Genomic DNA, 20,057 nt, shown 5'->3' with positions numbered 1-20,057 from the left:
CACAGATACCACTATCCCTGCCATACTGAAAAAATGATGTGTGTCCAGGGGATATCCTGATTCTTATCAATGACATTTATTTGGAAAGTTGCTGTGAGTTCATTATCTGAATGAAAGAAATGCAGTACAGACCGTTTTAAAATGTTGAGAATCCAGGTGCAAATATGAGGCCCCTTCAGCAAAGAGAGAGAGAGAGAAATCTTTGGCAGCTCCAATGATAAGGCACCAGGTTTCTGCTCATCTCCTTCCGGTGGGGGCGGATCTTGACAATAAAGGATAACCGATGTTGTGGTTTACATTATTAGAACCAGTCTCAGTGTTGCCAGAGCGATTATCCTGTGTCTGCAGAATCTTTTTAAGTAGGGAGGACAACGGGTGCCTATGGTTTCCGGACCACACATGGACTGAGTTCCACCCAAGGTATTCCATGTTTGAAATGAACAGATGGAAAGACATGCTTTATTCAGTTAAAATCTAAGAGCAGCAGTTAGTTCTAATTTCCCATTTTGTATACCACTGACTTCAAGGGACAAAAATATAAATAAATAAATAATGGGGAGCCACTGGAACAGGATTAAATGAACAGGGATAATGGATTCAAATAAATCCTGATAAGACTGGGTGTCTGTGGGTGTTTGAACTGGAGAATTTCCACCTTTAGTCCTGAGCCTCTGTGGCTCAGACTGGTAAGACACTGTTATTAACACAGCCGCCTGCAATTACTGCAGGTTCTAGTCCCACCAGGCCCAAGGTTGACTCAGCCTTCCATCCTTTATAAGGTAGGTAAAATGAGGACCCAGATTGTTGGGGGCAATAAGTTGACTTTGTATATAAATATACAAATAGGATGAAGACTATTGCTAACATAGTGTAAGCTGCCCTGAGTCTTCGGAGAAGGGCGGGATATAAATGCAAATTTAAAAAAAAAATGGTGATGCTTCCCCACTCGGGACTGGGCTAGTATTCTTGGACTTAGAGCCCCTGGGTTTTTTTGGGTTGTTTATTTGTGGATGGACTTGCTTGCTTCTAATATATTTACATCTCAACACTCTGCACATTCATCTAAGCAGATTGAAGGCCCTGAATTCAGAGAGATTTACATTCAGGTTAAGCAAGCACATGGGATGGATGTCAGATCCTCATTAGGGATTTCCACGGCCTTCCAGCAATCCTCCCACTTTCACTGGGCCAATAGAATAGAAATGCAATCAGGCTGGGTATTGCTTCAGTTATGGCAGATGCTGAAAGTCCCCAGTGAGGAAGGAGCACTTAATCACAACAATGCTAGAGGAAGTGGTAAGCCCTGAAAATGTGACAAGTTACCATTCTCATCATTCTTTACTGCAGGATTTTGACAGCTGGAAATCAGGGGAATTGAATTCCACCTTCATTGCAGGGCATGAGATTGTGAAACAGGGATTGGCCCTGGGGTTGTGCTTATCACTTCACCATTACCTAGTTAAGGGTTAGGAGTTTTACAAAGGCAGCCTAATTGAGAATATGTGATCTGAGAATATGTCGGGGCCACTGAACTTCATAGAACATAGAATAATAGGGTTGGAAGGGACCTTGGAGGTCTTCTAAGTCCAAGTCCCAATTAATTATTTAATTAATTAATAATTCCATTAACGGGAGCGGGAGGTTTACGCCTACATTGTCCAAAGTAGCTAGACATGCCCATTTAATTGTTGGCAGAACAAGAACCCAATTCAGCAGATTGTGGAAATCAAATCCTGAGATTTCCTTGTGCCGATCCATATTTTCTGCTTCTCCAGTTAAAGAATGGGCCACCTCCTCTTTCAGAAGAGTAATAAGTGACTATATAAACTTCAGCCCAGCCTTAGTCTTCTCGGAAGGTGATTTGGCTTTGCATCAAAAGTTGTGTTTCGCCCTCTTTCTGGTAGCACATATAGAATAGAATAGAATAGAATAGAATAGAATAGAATAGAATAGAATAGAATAGAATAGAATAGAATAACAGAGTTAGAAGGGACTTGGAGGTTTTCTAGTCCAATCCCCTGTTTAGGCAGGAAACCCTAGACCACTTCAGACAAATGATTATCTAATCTCTTCTTTAAAACTTCCAGTGTTTGAGCATTTACAACTTCTGGAGTCAAGTTGTTCCTCTGATTAATTGTTCTAACTGTCAGGAAATTTCTCCTTAGTTCTAAGTTGCTTCTCTCCTTGATTAGTTTCCACCCATTGCTTCTTGTTCTATGCTCAGGTGCTTCGGAGAATAGCTTGACTCCCACTTCTTTGTGGCAGCCCCTGAAATATTGGAACACTGCTATCATGTCTCCCCTAGTCCTTCTTTTCATAAGACTAGACATATCCAGTTCCAGCAACCGTTCTTCATATTTTAGCCTCCAGTCTCCTAATCATCTTTGTTGCCCTTCTCTGCACTCTTTCTAGAGTCTCAGCATCTTTTTTACATCGTGGCGACCAAAACTGGATGCAATATTCCAAGTGTGGCCTTACCAAGGCATTATAGAGTGGTATTAACACTTCACGTGTTCTTGATTCTATCCCTCTGTTTATGCAGCCCAGAACTGTGTTGGCTTTTTTGGCAGCTGCTGCACACTGCTGGCTCATATCTAAATGGTTGTCCACTAGGACTCCAAGATCCCTCTCACAGTCACCACTATTGAGCAAGGTACCACGTATACTGTACCTGTGCATTTTGGTTTTTTGGCCTAAATGTAGAACATTAGACACATGGAGGGCAGTCCAGCCCATCTGCTTTGTTTCAATGTACCTCGCAGAAATGCCTCTGTTAAAGTTGGCTGGTAGATGCTCTGGAAAGTTTCCACTGATCCTTTCTCTCGGGACTCAGTGGCCATTTTAAATTGGGGAGTGCTTGCCATGAAGAGATGGACCTTCTTTTCCCCCTGTGAGCAAGTTGGATTTGCAAAGTGATTTTCCTTTGGGGATTCCCTCCCTTTTTCCAACTAAATGAAAAGCACCTGAAGGCAGAACAAGACGCAGCTAATCAAGGAGAGAACTAATCTAGAAATAAGAAGAAATTTCCTGACAGATAGAATAATTAATCAGTGGTACAGGTGGCCTCTAGGAGTTCTGAGTGCTCCAATGCTGGAGGTTTTTAAGAAGAGATTGGGCATCCATTTATCTGAAATGGTATAGGGCCTCCTGTTGAGAAGGGGGTTGGACTAGAAGACCTCCAAGGTCCCTTCCAAATCTGTTATTCTGTTAAATGAACAAGAGCCCTGCCAAGTTTTCCTTTTCTTTTCCAGCTTAAGTATCTGGAAGATCTGTGGTGTGATTTGTTTTCTCCACTGATCCTCAGATCTGCCTACAGGAGGATGAAGGTTGGGAAGGTAAAAGAAGCAGCACCAGTTGTGGTCCAGATACAGCAGGTAGCTCCTGGTTATTCCTGTGGCAGAATCCAGAAAGGGATTTCTCAAGGAGCTTCATTTTCATTTGGTTTATACCCAGTAGACAAGTAGCTGAAGGGAGATGGAAAAGCCTTCGGTGCCAGAACTAATATGAGCTCATGAGATGAAACATTTCTCTTGTCACATGTCATGCTGGCTGGGGAATTCTAGGAATGGAATTCTTAAGTCTTAAAGATGACAAGGTTCGACAGCCCTGTAATTTTTTTTTAAAAATAATTTTTATTACCGTGTTTCCCCGAAAATAAGACCTGTCTTATATTTTTTTGAACCCTGAAATAAGCGCTTGGCCTTATTGCCATGCACTCAAAAGCCCGATTGGGCTTATTATCAGGGGATGTCTTCTTTTGGGGGAAACAGGGTATTTTTTTTCTTTAAAAACAAGAACAGAAACAAACACAAAACATAAATTCCCATTTTACAACAGTTTCATATCGGTGTTCTTCTAAAATTCACAGTTTTTGGTTTTCCCCTTCCCCGTCTTTACATATATTTATATTTGTGGTTCCCTTGTTCCTTATTTATGTATATATTTCTTTATCTGTTATACATATTATAGTATCTATATATTACTTTACATACATTGTCTGTTCAGTGGCATATTAGTAATTTTTCTTACTTGCTAGTCCTGACCTCTAGCCATTTATACCATTTATTCCATATTAAATAATATTCCGTTTCATCTTTTTCTTTTATCTCTTTCCTCAGTTTGTCCATCTCTATACAATCCAAGACTTTCCTTATCGCCTCTTCCTCTTTTGGTATAGGGTTGCTTTTCCAATTCTGTGCGTATGTTATCCTGGGAAAAGTCCTGTAACTTGTTGGGTGTGTGTGTGTGGGTGTGGAGAGGATAAGGTGTGAATGTAAGAATTATGCAGCATTTCATAAATCTTATTTGCCAACAAGTCCAGGGCAAGAAAGCCATTGACCTTGGGAAGAATTGCAGTTGCATTACAGTAATTAATCAGACTTGAAATCCTGGGTTTAGAAAATTTAGAACTACATGGCCTTCGACATGACCTGAGTTTAACTCAAGAATCATCTATTACAATGTCCTTCCTGTCGAAGACTACTTCAGCTTCAATTGCAACAATACACGAGCACACAACAGATTTAAACTTAATGTTAACCGCTCCAATCTTGATTGCAGAAAATATGACTTCAGTAACAGAGTTGTTAATGCCTGGAATAAACTACCTGACTCTGTGGTCTCTTCCCAAAATCCCAAAAACTTCAACTAAAAACTGTCTACTATTGACCTCACCCCATTTCTAAGAGGTCTCTAAGGGGCGTGCATAAGAGCACAAGCGTGCCTACCGTTCCTGTCCTATTATTCCTTTCGTTATATACAATTAATATAGTTATTACATACTCATGCTTATATATATGCTTATATATTGTATAGTTATTTCATGCTTATGCTTATACATACTATGTGACAAAATAAAATAAATAAAAATAAAATAAATAAATAAATGCCAGAGACAGAGAATCTCTTTCCTAATTCTAAATAGGGTTTCTTTCATTATCCCTTCCTTCCTGGAAGTGCAGAATGAAACTTGAGGAGAATAACTGGCCACATCCTTTCCAGTTGTTCACTGGGGAGGGCTCAATATTTTGTCCCCATTCTTCCTCTTCTCTTCTCATTGTTTTATTTCCTTTCCTTCCCTTCCTTCTACCCTCAGTCCTGAGAATATAGTGTATGCTTTCCAAATACTTCCCATACCCCCAGTAATGAGTGCATCTTTAAAGGTTTGCTTTGTAAATAGAACCCAAAAGCAATTTCATATCTTCCTTTCCCTATCTTTTTGCTTCTCTGCCATTTGCACCATTCTCTGTTCTTTGGCCTGCCTTGCAATGGACATTCCCTCATACTCTCCATATTCATATCAGGAAGCAGAAAACAAACATCCTCACCAGGATTTGTATAAATATCCTCCACACCATTAAAATAAATCAGGAACAACAACAATAATAAAAAAAACCAGGGTAGATGGGAGCAGTGTCTGAGAAAGGAAGAAAACCTGGAATGGATTTTATTTTAAGAAGATAAAATGAAGATGTCCCTCAGCCTCCTTCATCCTACTATTAAAAAAAAGGTGATTTTTTTTAAAATGCTGTGTTGTAACTTGCCAAGGATGTAAGAGAAATGTTTAGAAATAGCCCTCTAGGAAATGAGGGATAATAATTTTTGTGTTTTTAGATCTTTTTTCTTAATTCTGGGCACCATGACAGCATGCAAATAAAAAGAGCCTTCCTTGTTTCCAGCAACACTTTTTGTTGTAACAATAAAGAAAACCTTTAACTAACTGAATTGAATGTAAGTGGTGGACTCCTGTGGGTGATTCAATTCTAGGAGTACGCATTGGTTTCAGTCAGGTGACGGGGGAAATGGATGGCATAAACATTTAATAAATAAATTAAATAAATAAGTTGATGGATATTTCATTTACTCCATGAAAAAAATGAGATGGGGGCCTTCAGAAGGGACAACCAGTGATATGAAGTGATCACGAGATTGTCTTGAGAGAATTGTCCAGCGGTGGGATTCAAATTTTTTTACTACCAGTTCTGTGGGTGTGGCTTGGTGGGCATGGCATGGCTTGGTGGGTGTGGCTTGGTGGGCGTGGCAGGGGAAGGATACTGTAAAATCTCCATTCCCACCCCATTCCAGGGGAAGGTTACTGCAAAATCCCCATTTCCTCCCAATCAGCTGGGACCTGGGAGGCAGAGAATAGATGGGGGCGGGGCCAGTCAGAATTTTTACTACCGGTTCTTTGAACTACTCAAAATTTCTGCTACCGGTTCTCCAGAACTGGTCAGAACCTGCTGAAACCCACCTCTGGAACTGTCTCTTTGGAATTTGGACTCTGTGACTTTCTAGAATTTGGTAGGATTCTGAAACAATAGCGCTTACACTGTGCTACTGTTACTCCTACAAGAGCTGAAATGTTTGTAGATACTACCGACTTAATTTCTAGATATTACTCATAGAGAGAAGGCTAAAATCCTACCTAGCGATAAAAAAAAAAATTCCCTTAAAGCCTACCCCAGCACATATTTTGTAATTGGTAACTCAGAAAGGCACAATTAAACATACGTATTGTATCAAATTCCATTTTAAAACAAACAAAGAAAACTTTAAACTTATCACTTAACCAAATCGGCAGGGGAAAATGTTCAACTCTGAAACCCCAAATGCATTTCTTTAAGAGAGAGGTCTCCAACCTTGGCAACTTTAAGACTTGTGGACTTCCGCTCCCAGAATTCCTCAGCCAGCTTTGCTGGCTGAGGAACTCTGGGAGTTGAAGTCCACAAGTCTTAAAGTTGTCAAGGTTGGAGACCCTTGCTTTAAAATTGGGTATATTACAGAATTGACTAGGACTGGAAATTTTTTCCTGTTCTGCTGAAAAGTAAAAACCAGCAGCCATTGCGGATTTCCAAAGTTAATTAATAAGAACATAGAGACATAGAATCTTAGGGCTGGAAGGGACCTCAGAGGTTTTCTAGTCCAAACCCCTGCTTAAAGCAGGAGACCTTAGACCAGCCCAGGCAAATGGTTGCTCAGTCTATTTTTTGAAAATCTCCAATACTTTCACTTCTTCCTGAACATTTGCAACTGGAATTATACAAAGAGAGACCTGGACAAGTCAAAGATTGTAGCTGTCTGATATAAAACATTCACCAGCTAAAAGGCACTGAAAGGTTAGCAGGATCCGTACCTACTTTAGCAGATAGGCTGAAGTGTGCATTAAAGGCACCAAGGCCAGCTTGCTCAATGGACAGGAGTCAGAGATTTCTTCACATCTGTTGTGACCCAGGCCCAAGTAGGTACTAGTAGATGCAATCAGTTCAAAAACAAACAGACTTTATTAGAACAGCTGAGGATTAACTCATTCTCAGCGTAGTCCAAAGCAAATTCTTAATAACACAATTCTTCAGTCTTATCACCAACCTTGGTCTACTTAGGCAAACTGCCAAAGGCTTTTCTTGGCAAAAGTTCAAAAGCAGAAGACGCCGAAAAGAAATAAATGCAGCAAGACAAGGAGCAAGTCTATCAATGTTGTTTTTTGGCAAAGAGCCCAAATGCCATTGCTGGTCTTTTAAGCCTTATGGAAGGGGCCAATCATCTCTTGGCCCTACTCCCGAGTCGTCCTCTTTGCTTTAGCTGCTCTTGTCTTCTGGGAGCTCTTCTCATGCGTGCACTAGGAACAGGCTCCTCCTGTTCCTCTGCCTCACTACTGTCAGCCTCTGGAGGCTCCGGGGTCCACACATCACTCCCAGATGGCCCTGGCCCCACCTCAGCCTCCGATGCAGAGCCCTCATCTGGGCCTTCCCCAGCCTCCAGGACTGGCCCATGTTCTTCCTCAGCCTCATTACTGTCCGACTCCGCTGCCAGCTCCGCAGACTGCTGGCGGACCACAAGAAGATCTTTCTTCAGATCTCTCTCAAATCCAGCTTGAAGCAAACTACGGCCGAAAGTGTCAAATTGGCCCAAACGGAATTCTGTGTTTGGTACAGATGCTAATAAACTCATACAGGTAAATAACTCATATGTGGGTAAACTCAGCAAAGGACCGGTTGGCTTTTCCTATTGAGAATACGTGTGGTGACAAGCCTGCATTTGCCCTTCCCGAACAACGTGATGGGGATTCTTTGGGGAGGCAGTTGCGAAAAGTTTATTGCATTACGTCTTGCTGTACTACTGAACCCAGCAAGAACAATCGAAGCAGCCTTAAGCAAATGACCAGGGGGTGGAAAAAACGTGTACAAAGAATTACTCTTTTTCAAAGGGGGTGGGGGCAGGGAAAATATCTGTTTTCTGTAACATGTCTTGTACTCCCAGATGAGACTCAAGGATCTGGCTTTGAGATATTTACACAGTCGTGAGTTTTTACATTTTAACCTCAGGTCCCATTTGTTTCTTTTGGCTCATTCCAGGCAGCTGAACTGGAATAAATTTCATTCCCCAGAGTCCGGCAGTTAATTGGAACCTATAAGAGGTTCCAAAACCCAGTGGACATGTTACTCTCTGTGCAAAAGGCTGTGAAATCATTGACAGATCTCCAGGAGCGTCTGGTGGAAAAGGAGCATACTTGGCTGGACTGTTTACTTGCATCCATCTTCCGAAGAACATCCGTCTTCATTTTGCTTAAACATGACATGGCACCCTTCAAGACTCTTCGTCCAACACATAAAAACCAAGAATACCACTGAAGCCAATCAAGCAACCTAGGCCATAGGGACAGGGGAAAATGCGCTCAGTAATTTAGTGTTTACTGGCCATTTACTGGCAGAGAATTCTAGGCAACAACTAAGGAATGGAGCAGGGGTGAAATGCTCCCGGTTCGGACCAGATCGGCCAATCCGGTAGCAATGGTGGCGGCTGGTTCGGAGAACCGGTAGTAAAAATCCCTGCCCCCACCCCACCCCGCCCATGCCCACCCAATCGCCCGGTCGCCCGCTTGCCTACTTGCCACTTCTTTCTGGCTTGCTCGCTTTTCCCACCCAAATGGTAGAAATAGGTTGTAAAAAATGCCTTTAAAAGGTAAAAAAAGGGCTCTGATATCACAGCTTTTTTTTTTACTTTTAAAAGCATTTTTTTACAACCTATTTGGCCGAATAGGTTATAAAAAATGCTTTTAAAAGTAAAAAAAAAAAGATTGTGCACCACAGCTGATCACACACACACACCCCACGCGCTGTTCTACTTACCCCATGCCTGCTTTTGGCGTGCACCGCGCATATGCGCGCACCTCGCATTTGCTGTGCATTTGCAGTCAGCGAACCGGTAGTAAACCGGTTCAGATTTCACCACTGGAATGGAGAACGTATCAACCACTTTTCCGCTCCCAAGTTCTACAGACAATGGGAAAGTTAGGGACAAACATGCAGGTGTGAGCTCAGAAGCCCCTTCCCAAAAGTTGTTTCCCCCCCTCCATATTCAGTACAAGTAAGATACAGCCATTTGTTTAGTCACTATCTGAAGTTACAGTGGCATTGACAAAAGTGACTTATGACCATTTTTCACAACTACAACCGTTATAGCATCCCCGTGATCACATGATCCAAATTCAGGTGCTTGGCTCCTATTTATGACGGTTGCAGTGTCCCAGGGTCATGCCTTTTGCAACCTTCTGACCAAGAAAGTCAACGGGGAAGCCAGATTCACTTAACAACCGGGTTACTAACTTAATAACTGCAGCGATTCATTTAACAACTGTGGCAAGAAAGGTTATGCAACGGGACAAAACTTACTTAACCTTTGTCTCAGTTAGCAACAGAAATGTTGGGCTCAATTGGGTTCGTAAGTCAAGGACTACCTGCAATTGTAGCAAGATTTTTTTTTTCCCCTTTCAATTTCTCACAGAAGGGTTGTGCAACTGAAAGGCAAAGCTGCAGGCAACCAGATCCAGCTTCTTGCCAGGATGCCAAAGATGTTGAAAACATTTTATTATATCCGTTCATTTGGTTTAATTTAATTTAGCTTCATTTCATTTAGGTGAAGCTTAACTCCAAACTTAATAAAACCCACAAACTGCCTCACAGACCTGCTATTCAATTCCTGTGTTTAGCTTAGCTTTCAAGATGACGGGAAACTTGGTTGCTGCAATTGCTGTGTCCCCTCCCAAGAAGATGGCATGAAAAGGGCACCCTTTTATACCTTAGCATGCAGGAAGTGCTGGAACAGGTCTACTGTTATTTATTTATGTGCCTTTAAAATAAATTTTGTAGTAGGAACACGACAGTGGCAGAACAAGGTTCCTCAGAAGTCTGTAAGATCATCTGGCTGTTAAATAAAGAAACAAATTTAGTTGGATTTAATTGCTGTTTCTTTATAGTTTGATATAATTTGTTCTACACCAAAAATGAGTTAAACAGAGCTTTAATATAAGGTGACATTACCTAAGCATAATTACCCTGTTTCCCCCAAAATAAGACATCCCCTGATAATAAGCCCAGTTGGGCTTCTGAGCACATGGCAGTAAGGCCAAGCACTTATGTACACTGAGAGCATATGCACCAAGACAAATTCCTTGTGTGTCCAATCACACTTGGCCAATAAAAAAAAAATTCTATTCTATTCTATTATTTCAGGGTTCAAAAAAATATAAGACAGGGTCTTATTTTTGGGGAAACACAGTACATACATACATAAAAGGTTCCGCTCGCACATATGTGCTAGTCGTTCCTGACTCTAGGGGGCGGTGCTCATCTCCGTTTCAAAGCCGAAGAGCCAGCACTGTCCGAAGATATCTCCGTGGTCATGTGGCCAATATGACTAAATGCCAAAGGTGCACGGAACACTGTTACCTTCCCACCAAAGGTGGTCCCTATTTTTTCTACTTGCATTTTTACATGCTTTCAAACTGCTAGGCTGGCAGAAGCTGGGACAAGTAACATACATACACACACACACACACACAAAGCAATCTACAGATAGTCCTTGACTTACAACAGTTCGTTTAGTAACTATTCAAAGTTACTGAAAAAGTGTCTTATGACCATTTTTTACACTTACAACCTTTCTGAACACGTGATCACAATTCAGATGCTTGGCACCTGGTTCATACTTATGACCCTCGCTGTGTCCCGAAGTCACGTGATCACTTTTTGCGATTTTGATTTTGACAGACAAAATCAATGGGAAAGCCAGATTCACTGAACAACCGTGTGACTAACTTACCAACTGCAGTCATTCACTTAACAACTGTGGCAAGAAAGGTCGTTAAAATGGAGCAAAACTAAGCTAATGTCTCATTTAACAACATAAATTTCGGGCTCAATTGTGGTCGTAAGTTGAGGACTAGCCTGTGTAAGGAGGCTGTTGAGGAGAGGGTCTGTTTTTCTTTGCTCAAGGCACACTTTCACTCTAGGGCTGGCTCTATAATCAAAGGACAACGACCTATTCTAGTACTGTTTCATTCGGTGGCTGACTGGATGTGCTTTGGCATTCTGCCATTTACAGACCACCACAACTCGGACCAGAATTTCCATTCCTAAGCAAGACAGTTTTTGTTTTGTTTTGTTTACATTTATATCCCGCCCTTCTCCGAAGACTCAGGGCGGCTTATAGTGTGTAAGGCAATAGTCTCATTCTATTTGTATATTTACAAAGTCAACTTATTGCCCCCCCAACAATCTGGGTCCTCATTTTACCTACCTTTTATAAAGGATGGAAGACTGAGTCAACCTTGGACCTGGTGGGACTCGAACCTGCAGTAATTGCAGGCAGCTGTGTTTTAATAACAGGCTTCTTACAGCCTGAGCCACACCGCGGCCCAGTTCAGTGAGTCGTGCCTAATTTTACAATCGTTTTTGCCATGGTTGGGAAGTGAATCACTGCAGTTGTTACATTAATAACACGGTTGTTAAGTGAATCTGGCTTTCCCCATTGACTTTGCTTGGCAGAAGGTGGCAAAAGGTGCTCACATGACTCTGGGACACTGCAACTGTTACAAAGGTGAGTCAATTGTCAAGCTTCCAAATGTACACCGCATGACCATGGGGATGCTGCAACGATCATAAGTGTGTTAAAATATTCATTTTTTTCAGTGCCTTTGTAACTTCAAATGGTTACCAAGTGAACTGTTGTAAAACTGTTGTACCTGTAATCCAATTTATTGCTATGATAGCAGCAGACTGGAATACTGCATAGTATTTTTAAGTTACTCCTCTAGACATCTCTACTAGTAACCCTGAAGCGCTTGGTTTTCAGAATCAATATCCAGATGGAAACTATCTATAGATCCTTCTTTAATCTGGGGTTTAGCCCAATGGCTGTTTTGAAAAAAATACAGCTTTGCAATGTGACTTGAATAAGATACCTCTGAGCCGTGGCTAACTGGTTTGTAAACACGCTAATCTCAGTCCAGCTTTCAAAAGAATAGATGAAACAGCCAACTTCAGCTTGACTCTGTTTAAGGTTTTTTTTCCACAGTCGGTCTCATTTTTGTATTAAAAAGCTTACAGTTTTGCTAACTTACGTAACGATTGTATGGTCTTTTCTTAATATACACACTTATGGGCATATTTCCTCCTAATGTAAGCATTTCTGTTGTTTAGGAACTACACTGAGAAAGTCATACAAACTGAAAATTGAAAAACAGTAGTAATTTCATCTGCATAATAGATGGAGAAACATGATTATGATCACTTGAACATCTGTTTTTTTGATCTCTAGGTTCTATTCAAAGCCAGATAACGAAAAACATCTTTGGATTTCTAACTACACAACAGGGGTAAGTGAGGTGCATGTCCCTTTGCAAGCCCCCTCCCCCCCAATCCAGTTTGGGCTCCCTGGGACCTTCCATAATGGGTTTTGCTGCTCTGGAAGCTAATGGCCTTCATGACCAATAGAGAACTTGGCAGAAGAAAAAATTTGTACAATGAAAACTTATGGGGATGAGTCTATGGGACACTCTTTCCCAACCCCCATCTCCGGGGTCAGCAAACATCCCTAAACAGGGATGAACCAACTTAATTTCAGCATTGAAGAGACTGGACAAGCATTTGTCTGAAATGGTATAGGGTTTCCTGCTTGAGCAGGGGGCTGGACTAGAAGACCTCCAAGGTCCCTTCCAACTCTGTTATTCTCTTCACATCTTTCTATCCCATAGTCAATCCTGGTTCAAAAGCAGACACTGTGGAGACTCGTGGCCATCAACTTTCTGGAAGATGTCCCTTCAACAAAAATGAGTTGAAAAACAGTCACGGAACAGCACCATACACCCAAATATATTCAAGATTTTCAAATTCAGAAAGTCCTATAATTGCTACAGCTCACTTCCAGGTTAAATAATCTTGCATTTGATAATACATCAATGTCAATTTGGCAGATACATTTGATGCTAGAAGCAATAGTAATTCATAGGTCAGTATTGGGTAGGCAGATAGGTAGGTAGGTGGGTATGATATGGCATGGCACGGCACGGTATGGTATGGTAAATGAGTAGGATGGATGGATAGCTGGATGAAGGGAGGGAGGGAGGAATGAAAACCAAGCAGAATAAGTGGTGAATGATTGCATTAAACAGCTAAAACCACAAAACTTTAAAGTCAGTTTAAATGCTATCCTTGCATGAAACATCATGTCAATGGTTTCACATTAGTCTCTGGAGTGATTCCATTTCTCAGTATTTAATTAGCACACAAAGAGATACATACGAAATACCTTGAATTTACACTCCAGAATTATTCTTTTCTTTCTCCCTTTCCTATCATTTTTAGTTTGTCCAGTGCTGTATGTGAAAGATAATACAATCTTTATTCCAGATGTTGTGTTATAACTTACTTTGTTTCCATTTCTGAGATGTATATGCCTATCTTTCCCTCCTGTGTTCATAGCACCCCCTCCTCCAATTTTTCTCAACAACCATCTCGTAAGGTCAGTTGGGCTGTCTTGAATCTGAGATTAAGCACTTCACTCCTCCAACATTTCCAATGAAATTGGCAGTTACCTATCAATGTTCAGAAGGAAAGAAAAATACCACAAGGCCTGTAATGGATTCGACTAGAGGAGCAAAGAGTGACTGGGGCTGAGGGCTGAGAGAGTAAAACAGGACTTGCCTAAAATTTCTCCCTCTCTGAGATCAGTTTCACAACAAGGAATGATTTCTTCTGGATTAGTGGCCAAAGCCATGATTCAGTTCTACAGAGGAATTATTGAGTCTGTCATTTGCACCTCTATAACTGTCTGGTTCGGTTCTGCAACCCAACAAGAAAGACACAGACTTCAGAGGATAATTAGAACTGCAGAAAAAATAATTGCTACCAACCTGCCTTCCATTGAGGACCTGTATACTGCATGAATCAAGAAGAGGGCCGTGAAAATATTTACAGATCCCTCACATCCTGGACATAAACTGTTTCAGCTCCTACCCTCAAAACGACGCTATAGAGCACTGCACACCAGAACAATTAGACACAAGAACAGTTTTTTCCCGAAGGCCATTACTCTGCTAAACAATGAACTACCCGTGGGGCTACGCCTTCTCCCTGATCTTCGGACCTTTAAGCGCTAGCTCAAAATCTTCTTTTTTCACCAAGCAGGGCTGGCCTAATGATATAGTTTTAAATTGAATGTTTTAATGGGATTTTAAGGGAATAATTTTACTTTATTATTTTTACTCAGAAATTTTTAAATTTTTCAGCTTATCGAATTAGATTTTTAATTGTTTATTGTATTCTAAAGTTTTTTCGGTATTTATGTTTTATTTCTGCTGTACACCGCCCTGAGTCTTCGGAGAAGGGCGGTATAAAAATACGAATAATAAAATAAATAAATAAATAAATAAATAAATAAATAAATAAATAAATCTACACTACTATTAATCTTCTCATAGTTCCCATCACCAATCTCTTTCCACTTATGACTGTATGACTGTAACTTGTTGCTGGCAATCCTTATGATTTATATTGATATATTGACCATCATTTGTGTTGTAAATGTTGTACCTTGATGAACGTATCTTTTCTTTTATGTACACTGAGACAAATTCCTTGTGTGTCCAATCACACTTGGCCAATAAAAATTCTATTCTATTCTATTCTAAAAAATGCCCACAATGGCCCTAGAGCTGTGTTAGGAGCAACGTTATGACGGAGCTGTCTTATTATTATTATTGTTGTTGTTGTTGTTGTTGTTGTTGTTGTTGTTGTTATTTTTGCATTTATATCCCGCCCTTCTCCGAAGACTCAGGGCGGCTTACACTATGTTAGCAATAGTCTTCATCCTATTTGTATATTTATATACAAAGTCAACTTATTGCCCCCAACAATCTGGGTCCTCATTTTACCTACCTTATAAAGGATGGAAGGCTGAGTCAACCTTGGGCCTGGTGGGACTAGAACCTGCAGTAATTGCAGGCAGCTGTGTTAATAACAGACTGTCTTACCAGTCTGAGCCACAGAGGCCCATTGGTTCGTTACACAATCAGAATGGATTTTGGCATTTTTATTCGACGATTAAGTCCTTCCCTGGGAAAGGCAGAAATAAAGATGGTTTGGTGTAGTGGTCAAAACATGAGGCTAAAAATCAGGAGACTGCGAGTTCTAGTGCCACCTTAGGCCCAAAGCCAGCTGGGTGATCTTGGGCCAGTCACTTTCACTCAACCCTGGGAAAGAGGCAAGGCCAAACAACTGAAAAATCTTGCTAATGAAAGAAATAAAAACTGAGGAAAGTGTGGGGGGGCAGAGAGGGAGAGAAGGAGAATAGTAAAAGCATATCAGCCTTTGTCTTAAATTGACTCTCACTGAGGAAACTCAGTTTGTTTACTTTATTCATTTATTGAATTTATATAGCCGCCCATCTCATGCTTGTGACCCTTAAAGCTTTCCAGATTGTCAGCTACATAGAACTCTGCTTTCCACTTCGCTGTAACTTATTTTATAGAATCTGCTCCCATAATTCTGTAATTTCTAATATCCTGTTAAAATTTTAACAGAGTATAAATTACCACAGTATAGTTGGACGACATATTTATAGGTTCACAGTCATGCATGCATATGCACATGCATATTGCCAGGCCAATCCATATTCCAAACACTGTTCTATGAAAAAAACTCATTAAAGACTTGTTTTTGGGGGGGGGGTGTCATAAAGTGTCTCTATACATTTTTGTTATAATCTTTTTATAATATAATATCTATAATATTTTTGTTATTAAGAAGAAACAAAATTGCTGAGCTGGATGGAAAGACAGATCTCGCTTTGCTGGAAAGAGCCTGCTGAGTAGCCCTGCCTGCTGCAGGAAGATAAGAGAAGACTCCGCCCCTGTCTGCCCACAGATGCCCTCCCACCAAATCGAAGAACCGCCCCCTGACTTTACGACTCAGAAAGCTTTTAAAGACACGACATTTTAAGCATACATTTGGGGCAAGGATGAGAGGTATACCTGAGTGGAGATCAATCCGACTGTTTGGTCTTCTTTTCCTCCCTCCCTCCTTTTATCCATCCATCCATCCATCCATCCATCCATCCATCCATCCATTCATCACATCATGGTCTTCATGATGCAGTTATGAATATAATGAATGGAAGTGATTTAGTATCATCATCATTAATAATACTATATAATTTTCATAAACGATTAATTAGAATTTACTGCAGTGCATGCATTTTATGATTTTTAAAAAATAACTTAGTGTTGTTATGATTGAAGCAGCATAGTAGCATGTAAAATAAATAAATACATTTTCACAAATGTGCATGTGCACACACACACACACACACGTAATAGCGTGCCAGAAAGGTTGTTTGCCTTAGACCTGAAATATAAAAGAAGTCTTAATTTGTCTTTTTAAAAAAATATTACAATCATAGAACTATTGATTGGAGGGCATCTTGAAAATCTTCTAGTCTATTTCCTGCCCAATAGGTTTTACTCCATTGCTTAATTTTTATTAGCATTCTGAAGCATCCTTCTACACACATGCACACAATACACATTGTACAGCCCTTTACATATAAATTTTGGCTACTTCATACATTGTTTGGGATTTCCTAAGTGATATCATTAATAATTTGGGGGGAACCGTTACTCAAGGGGGTAAAAAATGTAACAACTTGTGCCTCCTTTTCTTTCTAGCTATGTTCCGTTATTTGTCTCTTCTTTATGCCTTCCAAAAGAGGAACAAAAAGAAAAATCACAGGAAATGTTGGAATGCCAAATTATTGCATTCTTTGCCATATTTTAAAATGCTGAAAAGAGGTCAGATGTACTGCTGAAGAAAGAATTGCATTTATTTACAGAATTAACAATGGAATTGGCCACCATATTTTTGCCACCCCTTTGGATCTCTCTCTCTCTCTCTCTTTTCAAAATTGCAATTCAGTGGAATGGAAAAGACAAAATTTAAGGTTTCAAACTCAGGCTGGGGATTGCTGCAAAGTTGCAGTTTGAAATCCAATTCTAGTAGGAAGCCAACATATATGTCCTTCAATTGTTGGTCAAAAAACTCCCAGAATCCTACTTGCCTCATTGTGGTCAAATTGAGGTAAGAGAAGAAAAAAGGATGGCCCTTCCATTGTACATCACTTGATGTTTTTTGATTATGCACTGTTGAGTTGGTGTCAAGTCTTTAGACACCTCATAGAATGGATTTTCTCCAAGATACTCTGTCCCTTGCTTGGTCTTTCAACCCATAGCTACTCTAACTGAGTCCATCCACTTTGCCATTGATCATTCCTCCAATGTTTCATGCATCAGAGATCATTCATCCTCTTTCCTTCTACCAAAGACTTTACACACTCTTTCAGAGAGCTAGTTCTTCACACAGTATGTTAAAAATATGATCAATTTGAGCCTTGAATGAGAACTCTGGGTTAATTTGTTGGTTTTCTTGGCTAATCATGGAATTCTCAGGAGTCTTTTCCAAAGTTGAAAAATGTCCATGCTTCTTTTATCCTACTTCTTCAAAGTCCAACTTTCACTTCCATAGAATGTCACAAGAAAAGTGTTGTCTCCACAACTGTGATCTTTTTAGCCTTAGAACAACTGGAATAATAGAGACCTGTGCATTTCCGAACCAGTAAGGAAGGTAAGTAGATTTCACCCCTGCACTATATACTGTATAGTTAGAGTGCACTTTCCTCTTTTCATTAATTGTCTATAATGGTGGAAGACTACATTTGGTATTTGTGTTTTACCTGTATTCACCGCCCAGAGTCATATGCAAATAAGATGGCAGCCAAATAAATTGAATAGATAAATAACTGTGGCAAATGAAGTAGACCTCTGAATCTGTAGCACAGTGATAGCTAACCTTTTTCTCGTCATGTGCCGAAAGCGCATGCGTGTGCTGGCACCCATAATGCAATGCCCCCCCATGTACATGCGTATGCCACCCATGTTCCCCCCTGCCCCTACGCATGCACGCATGACCCTTCCACCTCCTGTTTTTGGCCTAGCAGGCCTCCCTGCAGCCTCCTGGGCCCCAAAACGGGCCATGGAGGGGCGCACCACACACCCCCACACTCTGTTTTTGGCCTAGCAGGCCTCCCTGCAGCCTCCTGGGCCCCAAAATGGGCCATGGAGGGGCGCCCCACACACCCCCACACTCTGTTTTTGGCCTAGCAGGCCTCCCTGCAGCCTCCTGGGCCCCAAAATGGGCCATGGAGGGGCGCACCACACCCCCCATGCATGCATGCGTGATCCCCCTGTGCATGTGTGTGCATCTCCCACATGTGCCCTGCCCCCGCACATCCCAAAAATCAGCTGGCCGGCGGGAGGCACGCACATACATGTGCGGTGGAGCTGAGCTGGGTGACGGCTTGTGTGCCTGCAGAGAGGGCTCTATGTGCCAGCTGTGGCACGCATGCCATAGGTTCACCATCACAGCTGTATCATGACCTTGAGAGGTGGGGAATTACCATTCCTTTGGAGGGAAATCCTTGCCATAATTTCATGTTAGGTAAAATTGCCAGCCAAAGTGCATATGTCTCCCAAAATGTGTATATCGTCATTTGCACCTCCCCAATGGACCAAACAGAACGCCTCACTGAATTTAACAGGACTTATAACATGCATATAATTGCACTGCTTGTTGGTCAAAAGTAGTAGATATATCTTGTATGTTGAAGCCTCAACATTCATTTATACATTGTTTAAACACTTTAAAGGTTTGGGAATTGCCATTATTTTATGATATGAGAGCCAGCTTTTTCAAAGTCCTAAGACAGACACAAGGCCACAGGTGTAGAGGAACACTGAGTTAAGGAGGAGGATTATAGCCCTTCAGACGGGGGTGGGATTCTACCGGTTTGGGCCAGTTTGGGCGAACCGGTAGCTCCGACGATCAGATGGGCCTGCCTGCCCGCCTCTGCGCTTTAGTGACCTATATCTTCTCAGTTGATTCACGCGGCAGAGCAGATTGCCGCACCTCAGCTGTGTTACTCCCCAGCAGTAACGCAGAAGGCAAGTTTTTATAAAACTGTGCACACGTACAGAGCCTCCCTCGCCCATGCAAACCACACAATCACCAAACTGGTTGTTAAACCAGCAGGATCCCACCACTGCCGCTAGATATTGTTGAGTGTCATCCCCTACCATTTCCAGCTAGCATGAATAATGGTAAGACCTGGAGGCCAATGACATCTGGTCTACTGTACCTCAAATTGTCCATCTGCACCAAGAGATAGAGAACTTTTCTTACGAAATCCAAAGCCTGTCTTCCTCCCATCACATTTAGATCCATTCTATCCCTCTAAAATAACAAGAATCCTACTGGAGATGACACTTCAACGTTCAAGATCTATTTAATTGGGTATCTACTTGTATGGATTTTTCAGATGGTGGAACTCAAGGCAGCATTTGTGGAGGCCTTAGGTCATTTTGCATCCGACTACTCAGTTCAAACTGCTTAGCTTCCACAAGGGAATTGCATCATGACTCAAAGAGAGGAAAGAATGTGATCCATCTTGAAATGGTCCATCTCCAAATTGTATACAGGAAGAAGGAAGGAAACTGATTCCCGGGGAAAAGAAGTCAATTCCACCCTTGCTAGAAGATGAAGACAGAGCAAAGGCTAGTTTACTTTGTTGTTGTTCCCCAATGGGTAAGTAGGCTCTTTGCCAAATTCTTCTGAACGCCTTTACCACTATCCTATTAGGTCTCAATTGGAAACAATTTCACTAACAGGCAACCC

At 41.2% G+C, this 20,057-nt stretch overlaps 1 long non-coding RNA gene across 1 annotated transcript in view; it reads left to right on the top strand.

Moving 5' to 3' along the window:
- Positions 1–14,398, top strand: part of LOC131193055 (uncharacterized) — a 36,077-nt gene extending 21,679 nt beyond the window's left edge. Inside the window, exons 2-3 of the long non-coding RNA XR_009153832.1 lie at positions 12,595–12,652; positions 13,758–14,398. This is a non-coding gene — a long non-coding RNA (uncharacterized LOC131193055). The remainder of the gene's footprint in view (positions 1–12,594; positions 12,653–13,757) is intronic.
- Positions 14,399–20,057: the final 5,659 nt, after the last annotated feature.

The sequence above is a fragment of the Ahaetulla prasina genome, chromosome 2 (assembly GCF_028640845.1).
Source record: "Ahaetulla prasina isolate Xishuangbanna chromosome 2, ASM2864084v1, whole genome shotgun sequence".
In the NCBI taxonomy this organism is placed as follows: domain Eukaryota; kingdom Metazoa; phylum Chordata; class Lepidosauria; order Squamata; family Colubridae; genus Ahaetulla; species Ahaetulla prasina.
Note: the sequence above shows the minus strand (reverse complement) of the source record. Positions and strands in the feature narration are given on the sequence as shown.